Below are 18435 nucleotides of genomic sequence, written 5' to 3' on the forward strand. Positions count from 1 at the left end.
GTATTGAGACTAGTGGGCTATGATATTGTCAATGACCTTTGAATAAAGAGTCTATCTGATTTGTATTTATTATGATCCAAACCAGTGAAAACATTGGGGATTTGAAAACATCCTCAAAAGAACCTACACTCGATGTTTAGCATTAGGATGGCCATTGTTTTCGTGTGCTATGTATTCTTGTCATAAATGCTAAAATATCTTGCAAAAACATCCAAAATCAAAGTCACAAATCAGTTCAAAAAAAAGGAGAAGCCATAGGTGAGAGAAATTTTCGAATCCAACCAAGCACCTTTGGAGGTGGATATCAACATTTCAACTATCTTTAGGCAAGATTTTCATCCAATCAACATAGCGGAGTATCAAAACCAAGTGATCAAGAGTTTATCATCCAACTATCTCAACAACAATACCTAGCTAGGTATTCAAGTTAGTCAAATCAAGTTTCCATATCAGGAGACTTTATCCATATCATTTGACGCACTTTGTCATAAGGGCCTATCAAACAAACCCTTTACTCGACTTTGTAAGATTGAGTATTCAAAATGAAGTATCCATATCAACCATCAACATCAACACTTTTTGATCATTCATATGATCACTCCCCATATTTTGAGAAGAAGAAGTCTTCGTCAAAAGACTAAGTTCAAGAAGAGACAACCTATTCCTAAGGGACTTATCAAGAGGAGTATTTTTTTCTATATCAACTATCAACTCTTTAAATCACATCATGTTTTCTTGTGTCATGTGATTGTATCTCCAAGGAAAAACCAATGAGTTTGACAAGGAACCTTTGAGAAGTCAAGCTTACATTCTGAAAAAATCATTCAATCAACACCTTAACAGTGGGGGAAGGATCAATCCCTCATTGTTTCCAAGAAGTTGCATCACCTACCACAAAGATCGGCTTGAACCACCAACCCCTCCAAGAACCCCGTTAGAAGAGGAGGAATTCACTACTATAGAAATATATTGATGCTCGTTGGCATTTGATCTCGAAAAGGCATCCACAACTAAAATCTAGCATGAGTTGTAGGGAATCCAACCCCTTTGATGAATACGCAAATATGGAAGAAGAAGAGATTACCGAGGAATTTGTCCAACAATATCAACAAAGCACCACCTTCAAAAAGCTCATGGAAAGGTTTATAGATGCGGACAAACAAAAGTACCTCGTTATGCTCAATAGTAAAGGAATCCTGATGCCTGAGGATTTTGACTTAGAAAATTCAAGAAATGAAAGAATCCCAAAAACAAGGCCAAGGGCCTACACATTCACTCAACATCAAGAGCACTTAAGAGGAAGTGACTCCCAAGACAACATGCGTGATCATGACAACATTAGTGAACAAGGGGATGCCTGTCAACGAAGGTCCAATGAAGAAAATATTCCCCTAGCTAACATTACACAACAACTTCAAGCACTTCAATGATAAATGCATGACATGTGTCTACCCCAACTTTAATAACAATAATACCTCTAATTGAAATCTCAATCCAAAGTTTGGATATTCATATGGTAGAGTTTACTATTCTCATGGCTGGTGTTCATTTAGTTGTCAATCCAAGAACGTAAAACTTGAAATGGGTCTGCAAGATATATGCACTAAGCTCCTTGAATGATTATTCTCAATTATCGTAAGAAAGATAGGAATAGAAATCAGAAAGACTAAATGAAAGCTTTTCAAAACTCTGTTGAAATGAATTAATGGAAATAACAGGAATAACACCGTTCTGCCTTGGCTGTAGGAACAGTCAAAGGATCTGTTTCCAGTGGCTGCAGGAACATCCTAGTCATGAACTTCTACTGCAACTAAGTAAAAACTAACTTCAATAATCATAAACACGGGATCACTCACCAAGTGGGCCCCCTTGGATGAGTGATATCAAACTCTCAATAAAGAACTCTTAATAGATCAAAATAACATGTTTTTATTCATTTCTTCCTGAAAGATAATTACATATCCAAAAAGATAAAAATCCAAAATATGTGACAAAAACTGCTCAATCCTTTTCCATTTCGTCTAACTCTCAGAAAAGAAGGGAGAGCTTATTATATAGAAAAGACAAACTACAATGGATAACTACAATTACGCCCAGAAGAAAAGGCGGATCACTATCAGATGAAGGGGATAACAAAGAGCTTGGCTGCAGGAACTGTGGATCTGTAACCGAACCACAGTCCTTGCACACCAAAGAGATATTTTTACAGATTAAACATGCACTGGAGTTAAACTCCCATGGTGAAGTACAACTACTCCGATTATGCCATAGATCGCACTCGCTTGAATCTCCTTCAATTTGACCTCCAGCTATCTGGCGTGATTCTCCAGTCCTTAGGCGCAGAAGAGAATTCTTCACCGTAGCATCAATTATTATCTGCACTAAAACAGAAACAATATACAAGGACACGCATATGTATCTTACTTTAACTAATACATTCATTAACTCACATATGAAATCATCCTACATAATCCGCATATCACAGAGACAAACCATTTGGCTGCAGGAAGAAATTAGCATGGCTGTAGGAAGAAATTGGCAAGGTTCAAACATGATTTCTTAAGTTCAGTTTTTAAAACATGGATTACATATAGTCAATGCACAATATTTTACTATCATAATGCAACCCAAAAGATACCAAAAACCTAAGAGTCCTGATAAAAACATGTCAATACACCGACTTATCATGCCCCCCAACTCTAAGGGTTTGTTGCTCCTGCAACAAAAAGAAAATTTCTAATTTTTGCTAAAACTCTGAAATCACCCACAGTGTTTTGTCTGGTTCCCTTGGAAGGCAAATTTCAGTAAAATCCCTTCATTTTCTCCAACCTGGACCATCTAGCTTTTTCTTCAACATTCACATCATAATTATGTTATGTTGGTTGGCATGCCAAAAGTGGCCATATTAGGATAGGAGGCTAAAAGATTAATGGTAACCAATTATTGGATTTCTCCCTTCCTAGCTGTATATACTTGGAGGCTCTTTGTATAGCTGCATGAAAATTCTACAATGAATAGGGTTCTCCTAGTTTTAGATGATCTGGTAGATGATTCTAGCATTGAGTTAGTCCCTTTAGTGTTTTTGTCCTGTGGGTTTGAACTAATTGCTCAAACGCTTAATAGACTTCCTCTCTCATTGGAAGTACTATCTTTCTAACATCATCTCTTATTAGCAACTTTTGCCAGTCATAATACAGAACCCTGGGTTCTTCTGATTCCCTCCTCAATGGCAATGGATAGTCAAGTTCCAATTTTTCAAACTCCCTGGCTTGTGGTCCTATAATCATTTCATTTTGTATCCATGATATTAGAGCTCTGAGATGAATATCCCCAATGCACAACAAAGGATTCCATTCTCTGTCTTGGGGCACAATATAATTCACATAACAGGTTCTTTACATAATGTGGGGAGGTTTGAAAAGCATGATAGAATTCCTCAGGTGTTTCCAAGGATGGACTAAGGTCCCTTACTATGCGGTTTAATCTAAAATTTAGATACCATTCTTTCAAGTGCACTGCATAAATTCTTGGGGGAGCTCTACACTGCATTATCTCAGGAACCATACTATAGATCTCTTCTACCTTAGTCTCCAATTCTTTATTTCTATTATCTTTCTTCTCAATCTCTTTTTGCTGCTTATTAATTATTCCTTGCAACCTATCCTTCTCTATTTCCCATTGCCTAAAGAATGTTAAAGCAATTGATAAGCTAGTTAGGGATGAAGGAGTTTTTATGGGTCCTACTTTAGACCGTGGGATTTCTTCAATAACTTCCTCATTCTAGATTGGTATATTTCCCATGTTTTCTTCAGGTTGCTGTGCAACATCATCAATTATCTCCTCAGATTGCAATGCCACTAAAGCCAGATTTGCAAGCTTATCAATTACAATTTCTTCCTGAATTGCTTATTGGATTTCTTCTTGTGCAGGATTTTCCTGAATTTCATCTTCTGTAGGGTTTTCTTGCATTTCCTTATCTGCAACATCCTCTTCTTCTGAAGTGTCTACTGCAATGACCTCTGCTGGCTTACTCACTGGTTGAGTTTTATGTGTCCTTCTTCTTGTTCTCCTAACATACACTTTTGAAACAGATGTAGGAGTTCTTGTTTTTGCTCGACGCCTCTTGGCTGCAGGAGGAATATGCACTTCCTGCGGCCGAACACCAAATTCTTCACCTGATTCCTCCTTTTCTAATTCTTTTCCTTCCCTCTGCAAAACAAGTGAACCTCCTTGAAGAGAGGTAGAGGGTTGTCCTTTAGTTGGCCCTGCTTCAATATTTTCTTCTAAAATCATTGCAGCTCCTTCAGCAACTAACAAACCCTCATCTTCACTGGAAAGATCTTCTGCAACTATCCCTTCTTGAACTAGCGGATTATCTTCAACAGGGGCTTCATCTACCCTAAATTGCAAAATATCTTCAAACACACCCCATTCCATCTGTGAAACATCTCTCAGGGACCGTTGTACCAGCAACTTCACCAGTCCATGATGGCTAACAGAGCGATTTCCATATTTTTTAGTCTCCTTAGCACTTATAGAAATGAGATGATACAAGAAATTTGGGACATTAACTCGTCGGTCATGACACAAATGACTGAGTAGCTTGAAGTGAGGCGAGTGGAGATTTAAATACCGTCCTTCACAGGTGATATATTTCATGATATACAAAGCTACCTAAGGCCAGTGTGCTAGCAAAGAAACCCTTCTAGTTCCTTGCCTATCTACCATTAAGGGTCTGTCTGTAGCAATTGTGAACTTTGCCCTGACACTCCTTGCATCCTTCGATTCTGGAAAGAGTTCTCCTTCCTGCAGCAACCCTGTGACCTCTGCAATTCTCTGCTCTGTAGCAATTACCCTCAACCCCTTAACTGTAGCTTCTCCTTCGTCAAAAGAATGCATAAATTTCGCAACTATTTCGTCATTGAAATCCCTAATCTTCAAGAAATACTCCAGCCAGCCGTGATTTTGGAAATAATGCACACAGACAACATCCTACAGCAACCCTTCATGTATAGTCAGTTCATGGTGAATCAGATCACCTCCCATCTTTTACTCTGATACTTCCGCAGCTTCACCAAAATGTTTGACAGATTCACAAAAGCTAAAATCTACATATCTAAAATTTGGCGGTAGAACTTATTATTCACTCGCGTGAAATAATAATCATCATAAGCAATGTCAGTTAGGAAATTAGTTCGAGATAATAAATCTTACTGGGAAAAAGGACCATAAAGTACCCCCCCAACTTAACCTAGCACGTGTCCACACAGGCTGATAAGATGTCGGGTTTGAAGCGGATTAAAACAGGATTAAAATCATAATGAACTAATAAATGCAAAATTAAAATAAAGTACAATATACACGTACCTGCAATTGGGCGAAAATGATGGCGAAATGAACTGAAGTGATAGATAAGAAAGTGGGATGGAATGTAGTGGATGGAACTTTATGTACGGAGAACAATATTTCACATGGAAATATTTTATTATGATACGGTAAATAAGTTCACTGCAAAAGCTGCAGGAACATCACCTTTATTAACATGCCCAAGTGCAACAGGAAGCTCATGAATTGTTACTGAATCATTATCAGTTGCTGCAGGAACTTATGTTTCTTTTTTAGGAGCAAATTGTTGTAGAAACTCTTCTCTAGTAGCCGGCTTGTGATAAAGTCGTAGTCGGTGTCCATTCACTAAAAGTTTGAATCTAACACCATCTATAGTGGACAACCGAACTGCTCCATTGTGAAAATCTTCTTCTATCTCATAAGGACCCAACCACCTTGTTTGGAGTTTTCCCTTAGCATCCTTATATCTGGAATCATACAAGAGTGCCCAATCACCAACTTTGTATTTCTTTTCTCTGATATATTTATCATGCCATCTGGCTCTTTGGTTTTGAATCAACTCTGTTTGTTGAACAACTATTTTTCTCCATTCATCTAAAGCATTTAATGGCTAAATGCGTTCCTTTTGTGCTTCAGATAATGTCATATTCGGTTGTAGGGTTGTTCTCAAGGTTTTATGCTCAAATTCAATAGGCATCATTGTTGTTTTTCCATAGACCATCTCAAAAGGTGTGAATCCAATTGGTGTTTTCTATGTTGTTCTATATGCCCAAATTGCCTCTGAAAGCCGATTAGACCAATCTTTCTTGTGGATAGACATTGTTTTTGTAAGAATACCCTCAAGTTCTATGTTGGTAACCTCTACTTGACCATTAGACTGTGGATGGTATGGAGTAGATTTCCTGTGTCTTATATTATATTCATTGACCAAAGCTTTAATCAATGTTGATGTAAATTGAGGTCCCTGATCTGAGACAATTTCCCTGGGTACTCCATACCTTGTAAATATTTCCTCATATAGAAACTCAACTACCTTATTATCTCTTGCATGTTGCATAGCTCTAGCTTCTACCCATTTTGTCACATAGTCTGTACATACCAAGATATAAGATTTGTCATTAGAAGGTGGATCAATGGGGCCAACAAAATCTAATCCCCATTTATCAAATGGTGTAATAGATATTTGAGGATATAGAGGCATTTCATCAGATTTTGTAGGTCTACCCATTCACTGACACTTGTCACACTTCCTTGTGTACTGAGCTGCATCCTTTTGTAGTGTAGGCCAATAATAACCAGTATTGAGTATTTTCAATGTTGTCCTTTTGGCAGTAAAATGACCTCCACATGGTTCATCATGACATGCATGCAAGATGTCATATGTTTCATCTTCTCTAACACATCTTCGCATAACTTGATCAGGTCCAGTATAAAATAGACAATCAGCAATCCATGAAAAATTAAAACTTTTTTCAACTAACAACCTTCTTTCCTTAGGAGAAAAAGAAATTGGCATCTTAGCTGCAACTAAATAGTTGGCAATATCAGCATACCAAGGAGTATGAGCCTGTATGAGAAACAAATGCTCATCTGGAAAAGTGTCATCTATCATTGTAGAGTCTTCCTGCAATTGAAGATGTGAAAGATAATTTGCAACAACATTAGACTTTCCTGGCTTATCAACAATTGTGATATCAAATTCCTGCATCAACAATAACCAGCGAGCCAGTCTACCGGTGATTGATGGCTTATTCATAAGATATCTAATTGCAGTATGATCTGTATGCACAAATATTAGATACCCTATAATATAGTGTCTAAACTTGTTAAGGGCATATATGACAGCTAGCATTTCTTTCTCAGTAACTGTATAATTCAATTCAGGTCCTTGCAAATTCTTGCTGATATAATATATGGCATTTTCCAACTTGTCAACTTTCTGTCCTAACACTACTCCTATAGCATAATCAGATGCATCAGTATGGTTTTGAAATGGTAGAGACCAATTAGGTCCTTTAAGAACTGGTGCCTGAGTCAAAGCATGCTTAAGCTTTAAAAAAGCTTCATTGCATGCTGAGGTCCATTTAAATTCTGCATCTTCAGTAAGTAGTGTATATAAGGGACTTGCAATTTTGCTGAAATCTTTAATGAACCTTCTGTAGTATCCAGCATGGCCAAGAAAACTTCTCACATCTTTCTAATTCATAGGGTCATTAATTTGTTGAATAACCTCAATTTTTGCTTGATCCACTTGTATACCTTGTACAGATATATGATGACCAAGGACTATTCCTTCTTCCATCATAATAAAACACTTTTCACTGTTTAGAGACAAGTTGTAGTCTTCACACCACTGCAAAACTTTCTTCAAATTATCTAATGCCTGATCAAATTCAGAACCATAGGTTGTAAACTCATCCATGTAAATCTCCATTATGTCTTGAGAAATATCAGAAAAAATACTGATGACCGCCCTTTGAAAAGTGGCTAGAGCATTACACAACCCAAAAGGGAGAACAGAATATGCATAAGTGCCCCATGGACAAGTAAATGTTGTTTTCTCCTGATCCTTAGGAGCTATTTGTATTTGATTATAGCCACTGAATCCATCCAAAAATGAAAAATATTTCTTACCAGCAAGAGAATCCAATACCTGATCTACAAATGGTAGTGGAAAATGATCCTTTCTTGTGGCTAAGTTCAAGGCTCTATAATCAACACATACTCTCCATTTGCTTCCTTTTTAAGGAACTATCACCAAAGGTGATACCCATTTACTGTCAGAAATAGGATAAATAAATCCAGCTTTCAACAATTTCTGCAATTCCTCTTTAACTATCTCCTTCAGGGCAGGATTGACTCTTCTTTGAGGTTGTCTAAGGGGACAACACTCATCCTTTATATAAATGTGATGTGTACAAACTGCTGGATCAATTCTATTCATATCCTTGTAATCCCATGCAAAGGCATTTCTATGGAGTTTTAGCAAGTCTACCAAGCTATTCTTCTGAATATCTGCTATATTCTTATTGATGTTCAAATATTTATTCAATGCAACCTCTATCTTGACAGTAAGATCAATCTGATTTATATCAAAAACATGAGAATATGAAAACTCCTGTGGCAACAAAGTATGCAAAATATCAGTGGCTACAGGAAAATCCAATCCTGCAATATTCGGAACCAGTTCCTGCAATTCTCTGTCTTCTATTAGTTCATTTGCCAGAACCTTATAAAGGATTGATTCCTCATCATATAACTGCATGAGTGGTACTTGATTAATCATCATAAGATGATTAATAGAGTCTATCTCTTCAGATTCCTCTCCCAGAATAGGCCAAACAGCCTGCTGCTGCTCAAGCTGAGGTTGTGCAAGGGAATATAAAGCCAATGTTTTTGTGGAACTACCATCTGAGATAGTCATGTCTCCCGATCTACACCCAATATATGCATCTGATGTGGCAAGTCATGGTCTTCCTAAAATGACTGGATATCCCCCCAATGTTTCTTTTGGGGATAAAATCATAAAGTCTGTTGCGTATTCCCAGGAATCTAGTATGACCACTATATCTTCTATTATACCATCAGGTCTTACTGCAAAGCCATCAGCAAGTTGAAGAACTGTAGGTGTAGCCCTTAAACTATCTATCTCTAGATGTTTCATTACTTACCTTATCATTACATTAATGGTTTCTCCTAGATCAATTAAAACATTCTTTATTTGACTGTCATTAATGACTATAGTCACAACAGGACTGCCTGGATCATAATACTTTGGAATAGCAACTTTTCCCAACATAATATCAACTAATTGACCCATAACATGAACTGTTTGTGGATCTTTTTTCTTTCTGCCAGGTTTCTTTAGGCATGCCTCTCTCAATGCCTTATCATATATTGGAACATCCTTTATTGCTTGCAGCAATAGAATTTTAACACAAATGTGCTTCAGTTGGTCAAGAATATCAAAGCTTTGTTGTTGTTCAGTTGAAACTTCTTTGTCAGTCAATCTTTGAGGAAATGGTGGTAATATTTGATTCTAAGGTATTACATCATTAGCATCAAAGGTTGGCTTCTCTTCTGGTACCTCAGTAATAACTGGTTGAGAGGGATTAAGCAGGGTTGTTTCAGATCGGAGGTGAATATCATCTAGTGATAAATAATAGGCTGGGTATTGGTTAGCATCAGCTGAATAAGCTTGTTGTTGCTACTAAGATTTAATATTTGGATTAGGCAATGGTTGAGTAGGTAGTTGTATTGACTTAGGAGGTGGTGTTGTGGCTACAGGAGGTGGCATTAAAGCAGGAGGTTGTGGCTGCTGAGTAGGAGGCTGATATCCAGAGGATTGGGATGACCATGATGGATTTCCCCTCCATTGAGAGGTAGGTTGCCAATTCCCTTGAAACTGGTTCCCTGCACCCTAAGGTGGATACCAGTTTCCTTGTGGCTGCTGCCACTGGGGCATTTGATTAGCAAATTGTTGTCCTTGGCCTTGTGATCCATACCAATGTAGATAATTACCAAAATTTTGAGAATACTATGGTTGCCATTGGTTATTTGGTGCATAAGAACTACCACTATAACCAGAAAAGGAAAGTGGATCAGGTGGCATACCTTGTCTCAGAAAATTTGGTCTTCTCTGAGCAACATAGAAGACTTGTTCATCCTCCCCTTGAATTGGTTTGAAATCAGGTACTTCAACATTTGCAACCATCTTACATCTACAATCTTTCTTCCGCTGCTTACAATGAGGACAAAATTCTACAAGAAATGCATCAGCTTCCTCATGCTTCTTCTTAGCTGCCAATGTATCCAACTGAGTAGCCATATTATTTATAATGTCCTCCTTGAAATCTTTTAACAAATGACTAAGTTCCAACCTAGAAACTCCATTTCCAGATGATGATGATGGTGCTCCTGGCTTAAATCTCCTATTCTTATTAGAAGTGGATCTGGAATTCTTCTTGCAAATTTGTTCTATTTTAGTCCAAGTAGATTGTGTAATGTCACCCCCCCCCCAATGAGATCTAAGGAATCAGTGCATTCATCATTGATACCCCTCAAGAATATCAATTTGAGGGAATCTTCGTTCAAAGTGCTATGCTTGGACTTCTTGAAACTAAACAAAAACATTTCCAAATAATCCTCAAGGCTCTCATCTTCAGTTTGTGTCATCCTAAAGATATCATCCCCATGTCGATCAATGCCTCTACAATAATCTTTATATTTTGCAAGAAACAATCGTTTCATCTCATCCCATGTATTGATTGTGCTACTACCCAAGCTCATAAACCATCTCAAGGATGACTCCTTCAAAGTGGCTGGAAAAATTTTTAGTCTATGGGCATCCGTAGTATAGTCAAAACTCCTACAGAGAACATCAAACTCAAACAGAAATATATCCGGGTCCTCTATGACCAACCCATAGAACTTAGGTAGTGAAGATACTGGAATGTTCTTGAGGTTAGCATTATCATGCTGGTCAGAGATGGGAAACTCAAATGTTGGACCAGGTGGTGGTGGTGGATTATTTCCACCAGGGGTTGGGTTCCCATGCATTGGACTTGTGGGGGTTATTACAATAGGCAACTCTTCTTCTTGTGGACCAAAGAGGAGCTGAAGACTATCTTCTGGAAATTCAGACTCAAGGTGATTCAAATTTTGTGGGACTTGATAAAACTCAGAAAAAGGGTTTATATCTGAAGAACTATCTTCTGCTTGGGTAGTATGAGTGGGTAAAAATCTACCTCTGGCATCCCTTCTTTGATTATGCATGCAAATTCATGAAATTCAAACAATTAACTAGAAACTAAAACAATCATAAAAGGCTCTTAGCTTGACACCATCCCCGGCAACAGCGCCAAAAAAAATGTCTACCCCAACTTTAATAACAATAATACCTCTAATTGAAATCTCAATCCAAAGTTTGGATATTCATATGGTAGAGTTTACTATTCTCATGGCTGGTGTTCATTTAGTTGTCAATCCAGGAACGTAAAACTTGAAATGGGTCTGCAAGATATATGCACTAAGCTCCTTGAATGATTATTCTCAATTACCGTAAGAAAGATAGGAATAGAAATCAAAAAGACTAAATGAAAGCTTTTCAAAACTCTACTAAAATGAATTAATGGAAATAATAGGAATAACACCGTTCTACCTTGGCTGCAGGAACAGTCAAAGGATTTGTTTCCAGTGGCTGCAAGAACATCCCAGTCATGAACTTCTACTACAACTAAGTAAAAACTAACTTCAATAATCATAAACACGGGATCACTCACCAAGTGGGCCCCCTTGGATGAGTGATATCAAACTCTCAGTAAAGAACTCTTAATAGATCAGAATAACATGTTTTTATTCATTTCTTCCTAAAAGATAATTAAATATCCAAAAAGATAAAAATCCAGAATACGTGACAAAAACTGCTCAATCCTTTTCCATTCTGTCTAACTCTCAAAAAAGAAGGGAGAGCTTATTATATAGAAAAGAAAAACTACAATGGATAACTACAATTATGCCCAGAAGAAAAGGCGGATCACTATCAAATGAAGGCGATAACAAAGAGCTTGGCTGCAGGAACTGTGGATCTGTAACCGAACCATAGTCCTTGCACGCCAAAGAGATATTTTTACAGATTAAACATGCACTGGAGTTAAACTCCCATGGTGAAGTACAACTACTCTGATTATGCCATAGATCACGCTCGCTTGAATCTCCTTCAATTTGACCTCCAGCTATCTGGCGTGATTCTCCAGTCCTTAGGCGCGGAAGAGAATTCTTCACCGCAACATCAATTATTATCTGCACTAAAATAGAAACAATATACAAGGACACGCATATGTATCTTACTTTAACTAATACATTCATTAACTCACATATGAAATCATCCTAAATAATCCGCATATCACAGAGACAAACCATTTGGCTGCAGGAAGAAATTGGCATGGCTGGAGGAAGAAATTGGCAAGGTTCAAACATGATTTCTTAAGTTCAGTTTTTAAAACATGGATTACATATAGTCAATGCACAATATTTTACTATCATAATGCAACCCAAAAGATACCAAAAACCTAAGAGTCCTGATAAAAACATGTCAATACATCGACTTATCAACATGCAACAAGGGTCCACGATAAGATACTCCTTGGAGGACATTTGTCCTTATCCTTTTGATAGGAGGTTAAACATGGTACCTTTCCCACCAAATTTAGATATACCAAAGTATGACAAATACGATGGTAAGAGTGATCCCCGTGATCACGTTAGGGAATTTTGTACTATGAGCTTGGAGTTTGCTCACAACGATACATACATGATGAGGCTATTCCCAAGAAGTTTGGGAGGGAAAATAATGGAGTGGTTGTCAAAACTCACACCTCCCATCTGATCATTTTATGAGTTGTTAAATAAATTCATTTACACAATACTCCTACAATATTCAACATGAGATCACCATGCTTGACATATGCAATACGAAGCAAAAGAACAATGAAACGTTCATGGTGTTCCTACAACGATGGAGGCGCATGGTCTCAAGGTACCCACAAGATGTACCTTAAAAGAAAAAGATGGAAATCTTCATAGACAATTTAAACAATGAAATGAGTTATCAACTCAAACTACAATGTATACCATCGTTTGCAAAATTGATAGAGAATGGTATCCAAGTAGAGGAAGCTTCGATCAAAAAGGGGACCTTAAAATTATCTAAAGAAGGTGTTGGTTCAAACAACAACCACACCTATAGCAATCAATATAATAACAACTCAGACAAGTCCAGATTTTGGACTAGAAACATAAATATTGTTAATGATGGTGTAGTTGATGCCAACAACGTAAAGTCTAAACAACCAGTGCTAACTTTATCAGGTAACACACCATCCAACAATGATCAAAGAAGTTCCAATCAAGGCACTAACAATTATCAACGTGCTAACAACAATAACAACAACAACAACAACCAAAGAAACAATAACTACTGAGGGAATAACAACAATCAATCAATGGAACAACAATAATCAAGGAGGCAATGCTAACACTCCACCTCCCCCGTATCGAAGAAACTATACACCATTGGGACAAACCCTGGAATCTGTATTTCGAGAACTATTGGCAAACAAGATCATCACATTTCCAGTCATAAGCAACTTTGAACCCCAAGTCAAACCACCATGGTGGAATGACTTGCACTATTGTGATTATCATCAAAATAAGGGGCATAGAACAAATGATTGTATGAGGTTGAAGAACTTGGTTCAAGATATGTTGGATAGAGGAGACATAACGATCAATGGTCATAAAACCAATGGTGATCATGAGGCTTTCAAAAATCCTCTTCCTAATTATGACAAGGGAGGAGCATCAATGTCAAACAACAACAAAGGAGTCTGAATCAATCACATATACGAAAACACCATAAATCATATATCGGCATGTGACAATCAAGTAAATATTATAAAGATCAAAGATAAACAAGAACATGTGCTGGTAAATATGACAATGAGGGCTAATAAATATGTCTTGAAGGGGAGCACATCAAAAGCAACAACTATCCCCAAGACTCAATACAACTTGGTCGATCAACTACGAAGGACACCCACTCAGATATCGATACTCTAGTTGCTTAAACTCTCACCAAAGCATAAGGATATCTTGGAGCAAGCTCTTGTCGAAACAACAATGTTGAACGATTTGGATGTCAATCTGTTCCAAGCCATGATGGCACATATGATGATGCCACATACCATATCTTTCTCAAAACACGATGACGTCTCTTTGAGTCATCCGCACAACAACTCGCTCCATATCAAAGTCATAACCTATAAACACCAGGTGAAAAGAGTATTAATAGATGGAGGAGCTAGTCTCAATATATGTACCTTAAAGCTTATCTGTGCATTGGTCTTCTTTGAGCAAGCTATTGACCCTAAAAAAAAGATCACTATCAAAGCCTATGATGATGAAGAAAGGTCATCCAAGGGAACAGTGGTACTACCCATTCGGGTAGGACCTGTGCAAAGAGACACATTTTGCCAAGTCTTGGACATAGACTTAACATACAACATACTATTGGGTCATCCTTGGATCCATGAAATGCAAGTGGTACCTTCCACCTACCATCAATGTCTCAAGTTCCCCTACAACGGACAAGAAATTTCAATATCAGCATATACTAACCCTTTTCAGTACTGCAATGCTATGGGGGAAATGCAAAATGTCCTGGTTCCACACAACATGGAGGCCCAGGCTTCCTCATCATCCAACCATCAAGAAAAAATCAAGTCGTTGTCCATGAAATTTAAGCAAAAGATGAAGATAAAGGACCAAGGCATGAGGGAATACTCTTTTGAACCCCTATATCTATCTAAATTGCCAACTTCACTAAGGTCTCATGGACAACCTTTCACATCAAGACACCAAGAAACACAACCCATCAAGAATTTTTATGGCAAATTTATCCAAATGGGCACACTCACTGAAGAATCGGATGATAAATATATTCTCAACTGGTTATACAAGGATGAGGAAGAAATCAGAGCTTCTACCCTAGAAGTGGTCGTTCCAACATAACAATATGGAAATGGGTTCAAGATCATGCAACGCATGGGATACAAAGGAAAAGGACCTATTAGCAAGCGTCAAGAAGGAATCCTAGAACCCATACAACCCCATTCACAACTTGCAAAAGACAAATCAGGACTTGGGTATGGTCAACATATTCAACCTGTGCAAAAGAGAAATCACCGTCAGAAACCCCAATGGAGAGAAAAGATAACACATAATGAAGACTCATGGAAAGAAGCACTACATCAAGCATCTGCAAAGACAAGAAAAGAACAAGAGCGTGACGAAAATGAGAAGCGACAAGAAGAACTCGCTATCCAAAGGGAGGAAGCTTCTTATAAGAAAGTACATCATGTACAAGAACCTAATCAAACCGAGTCCGAGCCACAACTTGAGGAGATTGCTACTCAAAGAAGGGAAATTTTGTATGAGCAAATCCAAAGAATAAAAACAAGCACAAATCCTGAATCAGATCAAACTACCAAGATTGTATCAATTATTAGTGACCTTTTCTTGCCATACAACATCCCTGTCAAATTTAGTGGGGTAACCTGGGACAGTGATTCTGAAACAAATTCCAATAAGTATGAGTGGGACACTTATTCTGATATTACAGAGGATATTAGAGTGGATACAATCCACACATACACACCCATTCCTTATGAGGGACAAAGCTCGAGCTCTAGATCATTTGAATTCGGACCACAACATATTTATGAGGCTAGTGAGAACGAACAACTTCAATACGAAAGAGGCAATATCGACGAGAGTACCATCGAAAACCTTGAGACTGCTATAAACCTCACCCATGCTCCGGACAATTATGACAATATCTCTATCATGACCCTCATAGTGACTGATCTTGACCTACCAAATGACTCCCTACCACTTGTATATCCTGACCTCGTAGACTGAGAAGAACCTGAGCATAATATACCAGTATTCCAAAATGATGAGGCCATTGCTCAATACCTCTGCTCTATTAACCTAGAAACATGCTCCACCAGCGACCCACATAACGATATATGTAATCAGGGGAGTGCCAAGTGTCTTAGTCACAAAATGAACAAAATCAAAATTCGATCTAATGGTGAAAACCATCTAATGGCAGTATTAGATTACAAAAAAGTAAAAACAAAGGAGGCATCTAATGGTGAAAACCTCTTTGAGGCACTTGAAGATGGGAGACTTGAAACTCTTTCGAAACATTACCAAGAGAGGTCACCAATCTTGATTGAGCCAACTCAATCAATAAATATCGGCACTGAAGCAACAACCAGAACCATACATCTGGCAGAATCACTCACAGAAAAGGAAAAAATGTACTTTGTCAAATTCTTCAAGGAGAAGCAAATCAATTTTGCTTGGTCTTATGCAGACATGCCAGGGGTAGATCCAAATCTCATCATGCATCACTTGTCCATTACTCTTGGAGCTAAACCTGTCAAATATAAATTAAGGAAGATGAACCCACATGTAGCCATATTGGTCTAAGCAGAGTTGAAGAAGTTACTTGATGTAGGATTCATTTGACCCATTGATTATGCAAAATGGATCTCTAACATTGTGCCAGTCTCTAAACCAGATAAAAGCATAAGGATTCGTACAGATTTTAGGGATCTCAACAAAGCTTGTCCAAAGGATGACTTCCCTTTACCAAGCATCGACACCATTGTGTTAGTATTTTGGTATGGTTTTGTCATTGATGTCAACACCTACTAAACACTTATCAACTCTTGCACTTTGGAGAATCAACAACATTCATCAGCAAGCAAATGACTTATGAATAGTCACTGGTATCTAGTACACCGACAGGATATAATGATCACCAGCACTTGGAATGATATGGAAATCACATGATTATGTCGAAGACATTGTTTGGACACTTTGTATTGAAGGTTTGTTAATTGGCATATTCGTATTTGCATATTTGTTGTTACTAGAAAATAGGTCCAGGTTACACCGACAGGTTTATCTTTTCCAGATCAGCATGGCACGCTATGGAGATGACTTATTATTGTTGTAAATGCATTAAGCCGACATGTTGAATCGGTTATTGTACTGGACATTAATTTATTTATAAATTGATTTTATTGTATTATCCTTTAGAGACGACCTACTAAAATTGGTCTTAGGGTATGGTATAAATGTAAGATCTTATTTGTAAGATCAAGTGAGAAATGCAAAAAAGAATTGTGTGAAGGTATATGCAAGAATAAGCAGAGCTATACACACAAACATCATTCGAAGGTGAAGCTAGGTTTTTGTGAAAGCATATTAGAACTACACCGGTACTGAATCCAGCATATGAAGATGTTATTTTGAGCAGTACATTATTATTGGATTTAACCATCCAATTGTAGTCAGTGTGACTCCCATTTTGTGTTTGAGTGGTGAGCTCTAGGCGCTTAGCCTTTCTGCATGTGCAGACCCCATTTGTATACACTTACTATCTGCAGTAGTATCATCTGATTGTGGGTAAGGTTTCCCATTGTGGTTTTTCCCCTTACAGGGTTTCCATGTTCAAATATTGGTGTTATGTGTTGTGGATAACTTTGTCCTTTTGTTTCATGCATTAATCCTTACCGGTATTGCAATTAACTGATAAAACTGTCTACCGGCATAAAAGACTGGTTCACTAGTATTAAGCAGAAAGTTGATTAAGTTGCTTTTGGTTTAAATTTATTTGACAACTGATTCACCACCCCCCCCACCCTCAGTTGTCTCCAAGACCTAACAAATGGTATTAGAGCATAGTCCTCTTTTTGCAAAAGTTTAACAGCTTGAGGAGATCCAAATGTCTACTAACTATTTCAGAAAGGACAGTCCTAAACTTGATGGAACCAACTATGGCATATGGAAGATTAGAATGGAAACACATTTAAATTGCATTGGAAAGGACATCTAGGATGTTACAAAGAATGGCTATACTGCTCCTACTCAGAGTCAGCCCAATCCACCTAACTTGACTAAAGATGAGGAAAATGATTGCAAAGCAAGAGAAGCACTTTTGAGCCCATTAACAAATCAACAAATCATGGGATTATCAGACAAATCAACTGCTAAAGCTATTTGGGATCATTTGGAAACACTAAATGAAGGAGATTCCACAGTCAAAATTGCAAAACTTGAAAGCTTCCGGGTCAGGTATGAAAATCTGAAAATGGAAGAAGATGAAAGGATTTCTGCTTTTATGGAAAGAGTAAATGAAATTGTTTTGGGTATTAAATGTTGTGGAGGAACTTTAAGTGAAGATGAAATTGCTTCAAAATTTTTAAGAGTATTACCACACCGGCATATAAAATGAAGCTTACTGCTATAAATGAGTTAAGAACAATGCCTAATACATCAGTAACTAGGGATACATTGATTGGAAAAATTTCAGCCTTTGAAATTGAGGAATTTGGTCCTGTTGCTACTATAAAGATAGATTTAGCCTTTAAAGCATCAACATCATCTGCATCATCATTTGACAAATCTAATTGGAAAGCCTTTTATGCAAGAGAACTTGAGGAAAGCAGGAAA

This window comes from Cryptomeria japonica, chromosome 6, assembly GCF_030272615.1.
Source record: "Cryptomeria japonica chromosome 6, Sugi_1.0, whole genome shotgun sequence".
Taxonomy (NCBI): Eukaryota; Viridiplantae; Streptophyta; class Pinopsida; order Cupressales; family Cupressaceae; genus Cryptomeria; species Cryptomeria japonica.